The 13,233-nt window shown below is 40.8% G+C and overlaps 1 pseudogene across 1 annotated transcript; it reads right to left on the reverse strand.

Moving 5' to 3' along the window:
* Nucleotides 1–3,842: 3,842 nt before the first annotated feature.
* LOC307148335 (carbohydrate sulfotransferase 3-like) lies at nt 3,843–5,660 on the reverse strand (annotated as a pseudogene). The gene is made up of 2 exons: nt 5,581–5,660; nt 3,843–5,118 (listed from the first exon to the last, which is right to left on the reverse strand). The product of its transcript is annotated as a carbohydrate sulfotransferase 3-like (transcript).
* Between the last annotated feature and the right edge of the window lie 7,573 nt (nt 5,661–13,233).

The raw sequence follows: 13,233 nt of genomic DNA on the forward strand, positions 1-13,233 counted from the left end.
TATTGTTGTAACGCCACGCCAGCAGAGGGAGCCTTCTCCTGAGTATTGACTGTGTACCGCTCCCTCTGCTTCTACTTTCATTTCCTGTTTGAACAGTATTTAAGAAGTGTTTGTGTGTTTGCTCTTTGCGAAGTATTGCCAGTTCATCTGCCTTACCGAGCGTTTCCATTGTTTTCTGCCTGCTTATCTCGTGTATGATTCTGCCTGATTTTCTGATTTACGCCTGTTGGATTACCCCTCTGTTCTGGTAGCCTGTTTTTGGACTGATGACTGTGTTTGGACCTTTTGCCTGTTTGCTCATCTCTGCCTTTTGGATTGCCCTTGTGTATGTCGCTGGATTGGACTGCTATTGTGATTTTGACCTATTGCCTGGCTTAACGTTTCTGTCTCTAAAACCTGCTGCTAATAAACACCCGCAAATGGATTCTAATGCTGCCTCAGCCTCGTCGTCACAATTGTTTACATACTCCGTCAAGCTCAGGTGCGTGTGGCTATTTTCTCTCTCCGGATGCCTCATTCCCAGACGCGGGCCAGTCCTGAGGTTTGACAACACTTACTGTACAACTGAGGACAAATGTGGGAATGAGTGAAACTCGACTGTAGCTATTGCAGTTGTTCTATGTGAATCATTACAACATGGTTGGATCTGTTCCCTTCTGTTATGCTTTAAGACAGAGCATATTGGTTATTAATTATCTGACAAATACTGTCTTTCATGAATTATTCCCCTTAGTTGTAAATGAGTCAGTTATGGCTACAGGTCTCACAAGGATGCAAGTACTCTGAGTCTGTGACAGAATAACAGTTGCCTTTTCACATTTTTGTTAAAATTCCCATCAACCATTAAACAAGGTCTCCCTCTTCATTTCTGAGTTTTACCTATCTAGCTTTTTTTTTGTAATCTTGATTTTACTTTTAACTTGACATTGTGTACAAAGAATAATGTGACTTTTCTATCAAATTGCATGCTATTTTCCTCATTTGTAATTCGTTTAGGATAAAATAATTTGCTGAATGACTAAATGTAAAAGTATCAATGGTAATTAAAAGCAGGAGCAGATCGGATTAATCATCACACTTTGTTACACTTCAATGGAAAAACTGATTTGCCTGAACGACACAATATGGTAAAAACTGGTAACATGAAAATAGTTAGCTATTTCCACCTTGTTTAACCAATAAACTTTGTTGGTATAAGTAGATTCAGTAATGTTGAATTGTAATGATGCAGCGGACGAGGAGGGATCCATTTGCAGCTTTATTTAGAGTGGTCAGACAGGCAGGGTAAAACAACAGCAGACAGAACAACGGAGAGAACAGAGCAGATCGGGGTCACAGGCAGAAGTCAGGGCAGGCAGCAAAAAGGCAAAGTCCAATTAGCAATCCGGGTAAAGGCAGGCAGAGAACAATCAGGAGTCGAGATACACAGTCCAAGGTCAGTAAACGAGAACAGCAAACACAGGAATAAACGCTCGGAAATTGTACGCCAGGGCAATGCAATATTTCGCAGAGAAGTAGAGTGTGGAAGTGGCTTTTATGCGTGTGTGAATGAGGTGCAGGTGTGTGTAATCAGTGCAGTGCAGGTGTATGAAGTAATCAGTCCAGGTAGATGCAGGATGGGAAATGTAGTGTGTGAGTGAATCTGATAGTCCGGTGTGGAGTGCCCTCTGGTGGCTCTCAAGGGCACTCCAGCTGGTGACCGTTACATGAATAATATTTTTGACGGATAAAACCATGTTAATATAATATAGTTTTTTCAGTGCACTGACACATTGTTGTCAAAGGGGTTTATATTACAGCTCTCTTCTTATCTGATGTGGTGATCTGGATGCTTAATGGCCTCTTTTTACTTGCAAGGAAAAAAGGTTCCTCTGAGACTGTGGAGAGCGGTTGTGCTATTCTATATTTGCTCTGGCTATATACACATGCTCCACCCTTTACACACAGCCCACATGAACCACGCCGGTCCTTTAGACCTCATGAAGCTTAAAATGTCCTTGAGCTATAAATTCCTTGATGCAAGATGCACATATATTTGGTCAAATAAGCTATAGATCAAAAGCAAAAGTTTGAGATTGTGTATGTCGTACCTAAGCTTGCATCTCCACACACTGAGCTTAAATGTTCAACTTGATGTGAGTGAATGGAGGCATGGGGCCATTCCTCTGAGATCTGTCGAACTGCGTGTGGGTGGGAGGGGGAGGTCAGTTTGAGTAAATCGTCTGTTCCACATACAGGAGGGGTTCTGCCTAAATGAGCATGTTAGAGTTTCACTGGCGCTCTAAATAGCAGACGCACAGTAATAAACAGCTGATTAGCTGCTACAGAAAGCAGGTTCTTCCTCCTCGAAGGCCGATGCTAAGTGCTAGCAGCTGACGGGACGGGACGGGACAGGAGTTTGGCAGACCTAGGGCACAGATACAATGAAAAAGAGAGCTTGGTTAGGGCAGTGCCATACTATTAAGTGTTTCAGGGCCATCACTAAGGTTTATGTGTATTCCTGGACTCTAGACACTAATTAGTACTTACAGATTTAGATGCAACTTAAAAACTCTGTGGAGAAAACAGTTCTGGCATTATTGAATTATTGAAAACACATCAAGAATTTAGGGTAAGGTACGATTATTATATAAGAATTTTATTAATCCCTTATGGGACATCTTAAAGCTGTAGAACCAGAAACGATATGTTCTTCATAACAAACTGGCCTAACAGAGCATGAAAAGAATTAGGAAATGATTAATTAAAATCCTTGTGTCTTTGAACATTCAGCAGTGGATAGAAAAAAAAGAATATCTGAAGACACAGAACCAGCTCAGCAACATTTGTTAGGTGTTTTCATTGTTCAGTATTGCTTAAGGAAGTTATGCAAGTAATTAATTTTTCGCATACTTTTAATCATGTCACAAACATCCTCAGTTTCACTTTATTTTGATAGTCCCTTTAACACATTCTGCTGACTATACTCCTCTGTCACTTTAGGCTGGCTCCCTTCGAAACTGCTCAACTTTAGTCGACGGTCCTGCTCGTGTTGTGCGCTCTCCTCCTCGTCGCTGCTCTCTCCGGTTCCCGTCACTCACGGACCACGTTAGTCTCTTTAACTGTTCCATCAGCGTCGCAGGTGGTTTAATGACAGTGACGGGTAGTCCCTTCTCAGACATTTTAAGAGAGAGAAAAGCTACATATATTACACACAGATTGATAAAACAAAGTGCTAGGTTTAAAGGCACGATTTTTTTTTTTTTTTTATGTTATAACAGGCTGGCAATCCAAAGGAGTCATGCAGCCACACCACAGTATAATAGATGTGAGTTAATGTGACTAACCTTTGTGGATGCAATGTCTCATTAAATTTGATGTTGTTGTTCCAGTGTCTTTAATTGTTTTCCCAGATTCTTTGCATCTAGTTAATTTGACATGTTTATAAACCTAAATGTGAGAACATATGGCACGGTTGCTCCAATCATGTTTCATGGGACTTTCATTATGGCATTTCGGATTTTACGCACGATATACAAACATATGAAATCAAATTCTATGACAAGGGTCCGAACTACCACGACACGTAGGGAAATATATGTGACACAGATATTATAAAACTATTCAAATAAAACACAAATTCCTTCTTTATGATATCAGTAGTTAAGGATTAAAGACTTGAGTCATTTTTAAAATATTCACGAGTCCATTTTTGTCGAGTCGAGTCAAGTTTGAAGTAATTTCAGGTCGAGTACAAGTTAAGTCTGAAGTCTATTAAAATGCGACTCGAGTGTGACTCACTAACTAATCTCTGCCACATCCTCATATATCTCAGCATTCTTTTTCATGAAGTATGTGTAGTATCATAAGAATGTTCTCTCTTCGATCAGGCTTACTGATTTATCGATCAACATGTCTTTGTTTTCCGCAAACTTGTAGCCAAACAGAGTCATGGTGGGACCGCACACTTTCTGCACCAGCTGAACCAGTTTGAAGGGAATGTTGAACCTCCATTTCTCCACCTGTTCAGAGGAGTTTTTCTGGGTGGAATAAACTCCGCTGACCTCCTTAGATGCTTGAGTATTTTGTAGGATCCACTCTTCCACCGTTGCGGTGAAGGGAATGCCTATAAAGCTGTACATCTCTGTAGCTTTGTGCATTGGGAATCGTGCGATGTCCTCGTAGCGCATTAGCATGTAGCGTCCGCGAAGCCATGGTGGCTGTTTGAGTCCGACCTCAGCAGACATACGGATGTTGTCGCAGGTTCCTTTGAATTTTCTCACTTCATCCTCGTCCACTGGAAGGTCTTCGTCCACGGCCCACCTCTTCCAGATCTTGTACTTGCTGGAGAAGGCAACCATTCGAGAGGCGAGAACGGCGCGAGGGTCCCTGACCAGCTAGATGAACTTCATGTTGAGTCTGGGATCCTCGGCTAGTGGACGTAGCGTCTCCAGCTGTTGCACGCGGACGGATTTAATGGCGTGATGCTCCTTCTGCTTGCAGGACTGAGAGGCCAGCGTAAGGTTTAGCGGCCCACAGCGCCGCATGCGACAGTGGTAGCGCTCGAACGCTTTCCTCACGAACGGCGTGCAGACGGGATCCTCACACAGCGACTGGCTGGACTCGCGGCGGAAGAGCGAAGCCGTCACATGATCCTGTGGCGCCGGCTCGATGAAGCTCTCCAGCAGTGAGAAATCACAGAGGAACAGCTGATGCAGAACATCCCGATACTCCGGCCCAGCGACTGAGGCATTCGTCCCGCCAGACTCGACCGATAGCATGCGCTCCACATGCCACAGCGGCTCGAACAGGTAAAACATGTTTGATCCCTGCTGGTTGAAGAACTCCCCAATGAAAGAGGAGCCTGTGCGAGTGGTGGCCAGCAGAAGAATGTGTTTCTGTCCTCCTGACGCAGACGCTGGAGACACGCTCTGCTGGATGGACCAGGTCGAGTTCTCCAGAAGATGATCCTCGTGTTGGTCAACTGAGGCGTTCTCCAGAAGATGATCCTCGTGTTGGTGAACCGAGGCGTTCTCCAGAAGATGATCCAGGTGTTGGTCTGCCGAGGCGTTGTGTGGAGCGGACAGAGACGGGCCGAGCAGAAGCGGGGTTAGCTGTGTGCTCAGTTTATCAGACACCCTGAAAGAGACAGAATAAACCTTGATAGTTGATATTAGTGCTAAAAGGTCAGTTCACCCAAAAATTATCATTCTGTCATCATTTACTCTCCCTCATGTATGCATACGTAAAAAGCATATATGACTTTTTCTCTTCTGCAAAACACAAAGATATTTTGGGGAGGTTTTTGTCCATAAAATGATAACTAGTTTTGTTTGGTTCCCAACAGCCTCAAAATATCTTCTTTTGTGTTGCACAGAAGAATGAAAGTCAAACGGGTTTGGAACCACACGATGAGACAGAATGATCATTTTTGGGTGAAATATCCCTTTAATGTTTCGTCTCTTCTCAAAGAAAGCAATTTCTCCAACAATAGAAATTGAAAAATGAATAACACCAGACAACTTTTGATTTTAAAGTGCTCTTTGACTGTTATTCACACACACAGAAGAATAAATAGAGGATATTGAGAGAAGCACCTACTTTGACATAATGCTGTTTTCCTTTTCTATGATGACCAGAGTCACAATAAAGATGACAGCAATGGTATATTTAATGTACATTCTTGTGTGTGATTGTGTTCAGCAGGTGAATCACTCTCAAATCATTCCATCTTCTCCTCTGAACTGACTCTGAAATAAAACACACAACACATGTGTCATGATTCCTGTCTGAAGGACTTTAATGTTGAAGTTATTTTCTGTCCCTATTGTTTATGTGTTCTCTTGTGTTTAGTTCCTGTGTCTCTTGTTTGTTACCATTGCAACCCTGATTAGTTCTTAATGGCTGTTTCTCAGTATGCGCTCTTCATCATCAACTGTCGAAGTTCAATTCCAATACTGAAAAACGGAAATACAGAGGGTGCATGAAAGAACCCAGATGAGTTCTTGATTGAGAGAATCGAACCATTATAAATCCCAGAAGATGCTGCGGGCGGTCCACGTACGGAAGCCTGTAAGCTTTAAACTTCTCATTCTCACTTAAGAGATTCCCACTGCAAATACGTAATGGCTCATGAAAGTAAACATTTGTCACAATTTTAATAGGCTTAAGTGATAACGTGAAGAAAGCCTGCAGTATTTTTATTAGCATATTAAAAAGAATTTTAACATCGACAAAGCATGTCACGCATTGTCTACTTATTTCATCAATACACACCATAAAATAATATGAAAAGAAAAGTTTAATAGGTTTAAACAAACATTTGTTTGTGATGTTATGTTGTATTTATTGTGCTTTGGTTGTTAATCGCTCTTTGCTGAGATGGTCAGTTGAGCAGCAAGATCACAGCATATCTCGATTCTCACACAGATGTGTTCTCTGTCCTCGAGTGACTCCTAGTTCATTCTTTCAAGGTCGCCTGGCAAGACCAGTCTCAACGAGAACGCAAGTGCTCTCTTGGAATTGAGAAAGCAGCTAATTGTTCCCTCAAGTGTTTCTTGTTTCCTTGTCATTATGTTAGTTTCCCTGATGTGTGTATAACCCTGTGTTTTAGTCAGTAGTTGCCTTTGCAGTTTGCATTCTTGTTCCTGGTCAGATTATGTCCCTGGTTGGATTGTCTTTATGTTTTTCTTTAATGAACTTCTGCTGCTTTTAGATCCTCACCTCATCCTTGCCACTGCTGTAACAACATGAGTTATGACAAACACAGTAATACCACGCTGATCTTGAGTTATTAAACTTCCCACTTCATACTCACAAAGGCATAATCTGAATCCAACGTATATGAGATTTATTAATTGATTGATCAATACCTGGCGAGAGGCAGTCTTGTAGCTGGTAGCTTGTGTTTTTCTTACACATGTTGTCAGTAGTTACAGCGGGTAATTAATTTAAGGTCATTATGTCTCTCCAGACATGGACAGAATATGTATTTGCTAAAGTGTTCTGAATGGATTCAACTGCATTACTTTGGTGTTGCTATAGGCAGCCATTACTGTGAAAAATTTACTGCGAATAATTTACTGTGCATAATCTGAGATATATTCACAGCAGTAGAGAAGACTTACACACCAAAGGTTGCTCTGGAAGCAAAAGACAAAAAAGTAGTAATAATAATAGTGATTCTTGTTTTATATAGACCACTAATAATATATAATTCATAGACAATTGGAAATGTTTTTGGGGCAGACCTGACCTGTTGAAAAGAGATGGTATTCATGCCTCCGGGGATGGTGCTGCTCTTCTCTCTAATAATATAGCACATAGTCTTAGAGCTCAAACATGACTTGGGGCTCAGGTCAGGAGGTAATATACATGTAGATAACGAAATGCATTGGGATTAGCATTTAAAGACATTCTGAACCCTTTTGGAGTTAGACAACATGTTTCAGGAGGTAATCATGTCACGGGGTGACAAACAGCTCCAGATCTGTATGAGTGTTTGTCGTCATGACAACTAAACGGCAGATTGGCGACAGGTGTAGGGACTTCACTCTGAGCGTCTGATTGAGGCCACTCCCGCTTTTTGAGAGGATAAAACACACAAGGAGTTCGAGAGGTGAGGGGTGCAGCACGTGAGCGGCCGTGGCCGCGGTCGCGGCGGGAGGTCGCGGGAGAGAGAGGACGAGAGAGAGACAGACGAGAGAGACAGATGAGAGAGATAGATAAGAGGGCCAGAGAGAACTTCGGCTGGAATGCGGGCGGAGGCCTTGGTACACTGAGGGTCTGTTGAGTTGCAGTTTTATTGTGGAGATGAGCACGAGTGAAACCTTACAGTGTGTGGTGGAAATTGAAGAGCCTGCTAATGCTTCCAGTGAAGAGCCTGCTAATGCTTCCAGTGAAGAGCCTGCTAATGCTTGAAGAGCCTGCTAATGCTGTGAGTTACACGTGTTTATTCCTCCCTCTGTCTGAGTCCAGTGAAGAGCCTGCTAATGCTGTGAGTTACACGTGTTTATTCCTCCCTCTGTCTGAGTCCAGTGAAGAGCCTGCTAATGCTTGAAGAGCCTGCTAATGCTGTGAGTTACACGTGTCTATTCCTCTCTCTGTCTGAGTCCAGTGAAGAGCCTGCTAATGCTTCCAGTGAAGAGCCTGCTAATGCTTGAAGAGCCTGCTAATGCTTGAAGAGCCTGCTAATGCTTGAAGAGCCGGCTAATGCTTGAAGAGCCTGCTAATGCTGGAAGAGCCTGCTAATGCTGTGCTGAGAAACGCGAAGAGAACGCTGAAGAGAATGCGGAAGCTGTGGATTATGTCCATTCCTCTCTCTGTGCGAAGGAGCTGAGAAATGCGAAGAGCTACATGAAGAGATAACCTGAACTGAAGAGACTTTTAACATTGTTTTTATTATTTAATAAAGAGTATATTTATTTTGAATGCTGTGTCTGCCATTTCCTTCGTGTCCACGGCCGGCTCCTCAGGGGCGGCACGCAAGCGAAGGGGTGGGCGGCCCGCTGGCGCTCCACCCCGACCTGTGACAGTCACACTCTAGATCTAATATTATCACATGGAATCAATGTTGATGCCGTTGAAATTCTGCAGCAGAGCGATGACATCTCAGATCATTATCTAGTCTTGTGTAAACTTCATTTAGCCAAGGCTGCAAAGCCGACTCCGTGTTATAAATATGTGAGATCTATCACTTCTGCCACTAAAGATTGCTTTATCAATAATCTTCCTGATCAGTTTCATCATCTCAGCATCCCGGATAGCTTAGAAGAACTCAATATTGCAACAGAAACTTTTAACTCTCTCTTTTCCAGCACTTTAGACACAGTTGCTCCTTTGCGCTTAAAGAAGATTAAAGAAAATAGTCCAATGCCGTGGTACAACGAGCACACTCGGCCCTTAACCCTCTGGGGACCAAAAACGCGCCCGTGCGTTTTGCTCGTTTTTTTTTTTTAGCAATGAAAATAAACACTAAATGCTCTGTTAATTTTGATCTTTCATTTTCGTGTAATACATCAATCGATCCTGTTCAGTTTCTATTTTTTTTCTGTATACTCACAATAAAAATAAAGTGTTTTGCTTTTTGACAAATAAAGAAAAATTAACATGATGCGATTTCTGCCTTCTCTCTGTCAGTAAGCTCCCATTTGAAACGCGTTCGAAAATGATCTATAACTCCGCGAAAATTCAGTCAAACAGGCAAACAGACCCACGGGCATAAAGCTTGAGATCGCATCTGTTAAATGAAGTAACTTATATAAAAAACAAATATTCTCAGCTTCTGTAATCTGTATAAAAAGAGAGTGACTCCAGTCGACCTCATTACGAGATGATTCACAGTAATGTGACCACTCCCCGGAGAGCGCGTGCTATTCAAACGCAAATTCTGAGAACCATTTCAGAGCTGTGAAACGCCCACATCAGCTGTAAACAAAGCGCGTCGCGACTCCTCGCGAGTGAGACATTATAGCCTACCTTATGGAGAAAAGATTCCTCAGAACAGTGCTGATGAGGAGCAATATCTCCTGATATGAGGAGCAGATCCCGCTGAGGAGTGAGGTAGGCTGTTTTCTTTTCTCAAGTGTGGAATAACGTTATGGAATAACGTTAGTGTAGGCCTATGCAAACCGCAAAAAGATGAATCGCATTTCTATAATATGACTCGCCTTTCTGTGAGATGAATGAAGGGTACATATTTGTAAAGACTGTTTAGCCTAAATATAAATCGCGCGTCTGTGTGTGAAATAATAAACTGCTTTGCTATAGCCTACTGAGATGAGTAAAAATCGACTGGAATATGTTGAAATAAAATGTATTTGTATAAGCAACGTATTAAACTGCAAATTAGCATTTATATGCCCTAATATTTCATAAAAACAACGTTACAGTCAGTCACTTGTTGACTAGATTTGGGTACAGTTTTTAGGCTACTGTAGAATATACTGCCACATCAAATAAGCTTTTGTTTAGCAATTTCTGCTCATATCTAACGTTATATATACATTTTATTTCAACATCTAACATCTTAGTCTATGACTTTATTTTTGACAAATATATATTTATATATATATTTGTCAAAAATAAAGTCATAGACTAAGATGTTAGATGTTCCAATGTTGGCTATATTCAAACTAATGAATACATATGATAAAATGTAGGCCTATAATCTTTTTTCTTTTTCTTTTTTACAAAGAAAGAGTACACTTGAAATATTGTTGAAATTGTAATTATTGTTGTAATTGTAACATTTTTAATAAAATAGCAAAACATATTTACAAGAGAGATGTAAGCAAAATCTTAAATGGTCAATATAAGTCTTCTTCTAAATACATCTTTTGTCCTGGCATTGTGGCTCAGTCAGTTTCACACCTGAGTGAATGGCTCATCATTATGCAGAGTGGGTGGGACATTGTAATCTAAGGTGTAAACTACTCCTCCCCCTCGCATATTGGCTTTCCAAGCAAAACCTGTTTTACACCATTTAAATCAATATATTTTTTTTTGTGAACGATAAAGCAAGACTATTTTCACATAATTTTGAAGCTAGAACTCAAAGGGACAACATCCATTAGTCAAAAGTCTTGTGGACACATATTTAATATGTGTTTTGTGGTCTTAATTCAGCAACTTTCATTTGAATTTTTTCCGATAACCACGCATAAACATTATTCTCTTAAAAATACAAACATCTACATACAAGTTGCTCGCATATTATGGTAGCCCTGTTTGTGCTATATATAGTGAATTTACACCTTTGCCATTAACATGTTTATAAATAACTGAAAAAAGCACAAATGTCAAGGCATGTCAGAACATCTCAAGGGCCCCAAAAACACCTTGGTCCCCAGAGGGTTAAGAGAGCAGCCAGAAAAATGGAGCGCAACTGGAAGAAAACAAAACTAGAGGTATTTCGCATTTCATGGAAGGAGAGCTCGATTACGTACAGAGAGGCTTTAAAAGCTGCTAGATCTGCTTATTTTTCAACCCTATTAGAAGAAAATAAACAAAATCCTAGGTATTTATTTGAAACAGTGGCTAAACTAACTAAAAAGAAAGCTTCAACCCCAGAAGTTTCCAAGCAGCACAGCAGTAATGACTTTATGAACTTCTTCACTTACAAGATTGATAATATCAGGGAGAACATTATAACTATGCAACCGTCTACAAATAGACAAACACAATATATGCCAAACCTGGACAGTTCCTATCCTCAGACAGTTTGTCTTCAATCTCATGATGTCACATTCAAACTCTTGATTGGGTCATTACATTTAAGCTCAATATGAAATTTCTAATATATACAGAAATATACAGAAAAGGTAGAGACCTGCAAGACGAAAAATAAACAACATTAAAATACATTTCTTACTCTCACTTCAGTTGGTTCTTCACTCTCCAAACAACATCACAGACTGACAATCCTGTGCAGGATCAGCCTGTGGGCATCTATACTATTGGCCACAACCATTGACAGAAATGCAAGCAACCAGGAATTAGATTCAACAAACAACCAAATCTCAATATAATACATTTCTTTACATGCCCTAATCCACAAATTATTATTTAACAGACATACATACTGTATTTCATCATTTTAAAACAAACATTCCCCTTCATCTTCTACACTTGGTTTCTCCCAAATTCCAAGATGCACCACAGCATAGATATATACGTTAATTCCAGAAGCAGTTCTGGTTTTTCTGGTTTTCTGTTCATTTTGTGCTGTTTTAATTAAATTGTGCAAAGTAAAACACGCGGTAGCAAAGCTCATCCGACTGTACAAAGATATACTATTGTGTTCAAGTTGTAATTTGGAAAAATACATAACATAATTATGTAAAAAGGTTAGGAGTACTTATATCTACTATTTTTATCTTTTACATTCAGTCAGGCTGATGTGACGATGCAGAAGTTTACCTGAGTCTCCAGATTTGCTCGTCTGCCATGTGCACTGAATCATATGAACGGTAGGTTGGAACTTTCTTTTAATTAATATTTTTGATAAATGGATGTTTGATCATGTATCAGTCTAAGTCCATAATGTGTTTTGGATGAACTATAACACAAAAAGCATTACAGCAACACCATGGAGTTTTTCAACCTTCATAATATATTTCCAAGACTCTTGTGATGGTACATCGACATACAATAGGTTGAATGACATGTCTGCCATAGCCTGACGGGGTCTGTATCGCTTTTACTGGCACTACGGAACTTCGGGGTTCGGGTAGTAACCCGAGCACAAAAAGAACTACAAAATTCAACTGCTTTACGGCATACCTCACTTCCCCCTCACCCCCACCCCCCATTTCCTCAAATTCGGAAGTGAGAGCCCAACTAGCGTTTGTTTGCCGGCTGGTATAGCGTGTGTATGTTGTTGTCATGGCCAAAGCAGCAACGAAACCGAAGAAGGCAAAGGTTTTGTCGGAGGAGACTAGGAAGAGAAAAAGGGAGAGTGACAAAATCAAAGGCCGGACGAGGATCAATATTGGTCCAGCGTTCGCTCGTTGGCTTGAGCTAAAGGACGAGGAGGGGTGCCCGACCGATGCTGACTTGGCCGTCATGCTGTTGGACTAGTAAGTATATTGCTTGCATACTATCTCTAGTTTTTCGAATTTGTTGTCTGCCTGGCTGTTACAGAAGCTATCTGGTCCTCCATTTATCTTCATGAATCAAGTAAGGGGCTACATTCTTGCAAGTAAATAATACACGATTAGACGGACAAAATCATCTTTTAGGCAAACTAGCCTAATGACTGCAGGCTGATAGTCATTTTTGTTTATTTATTTTTCTGGTGAAAGTGTTTTGCCTCAGGCTATAATGCAAATTGATTGTTCAACTTTGCAGATTCATCTATGGTAGCTTGATATTATAATATTGACGATATATGGCTATTACCTACCACACAAACATTGAATTTAATTAGCATATCCATTCTGTAAAAGGCTACTATAATGAGGCTGGCTTGTAAACATGAGCTACGCGATCTTTTGGCGTTTGAAAAAAAATAAAACCCATGAAATTATATTCATATGACATGCTGAAATATATGCCACTGTACCTGGGATGAAGACATTTCACACGCAACGCAGGCAGTCTGCCCAAGACGTGAGAACTCCTGCAGAGTTCGGGGGTATCAGCTTGCCAACAAATGCACATGTGTCCCCTGGTGTAACCATGACAGATTTTACGACAGTAGTAGAAGACAATACTGTTTCCCAACTGTAGGGGGACCACGAGAGCAAAAACTTA

This window comes from Squalius cephalus, assembly GCF_949319135.1.
Source record: "Squalius cephalus genome assembly, chromosome: 20".
NCBI lineage: Eukaryota > Metazoa > Chordata > Actinopteri > Cypriniformes > Leuciscidae > Squalius > Squalius cephalus.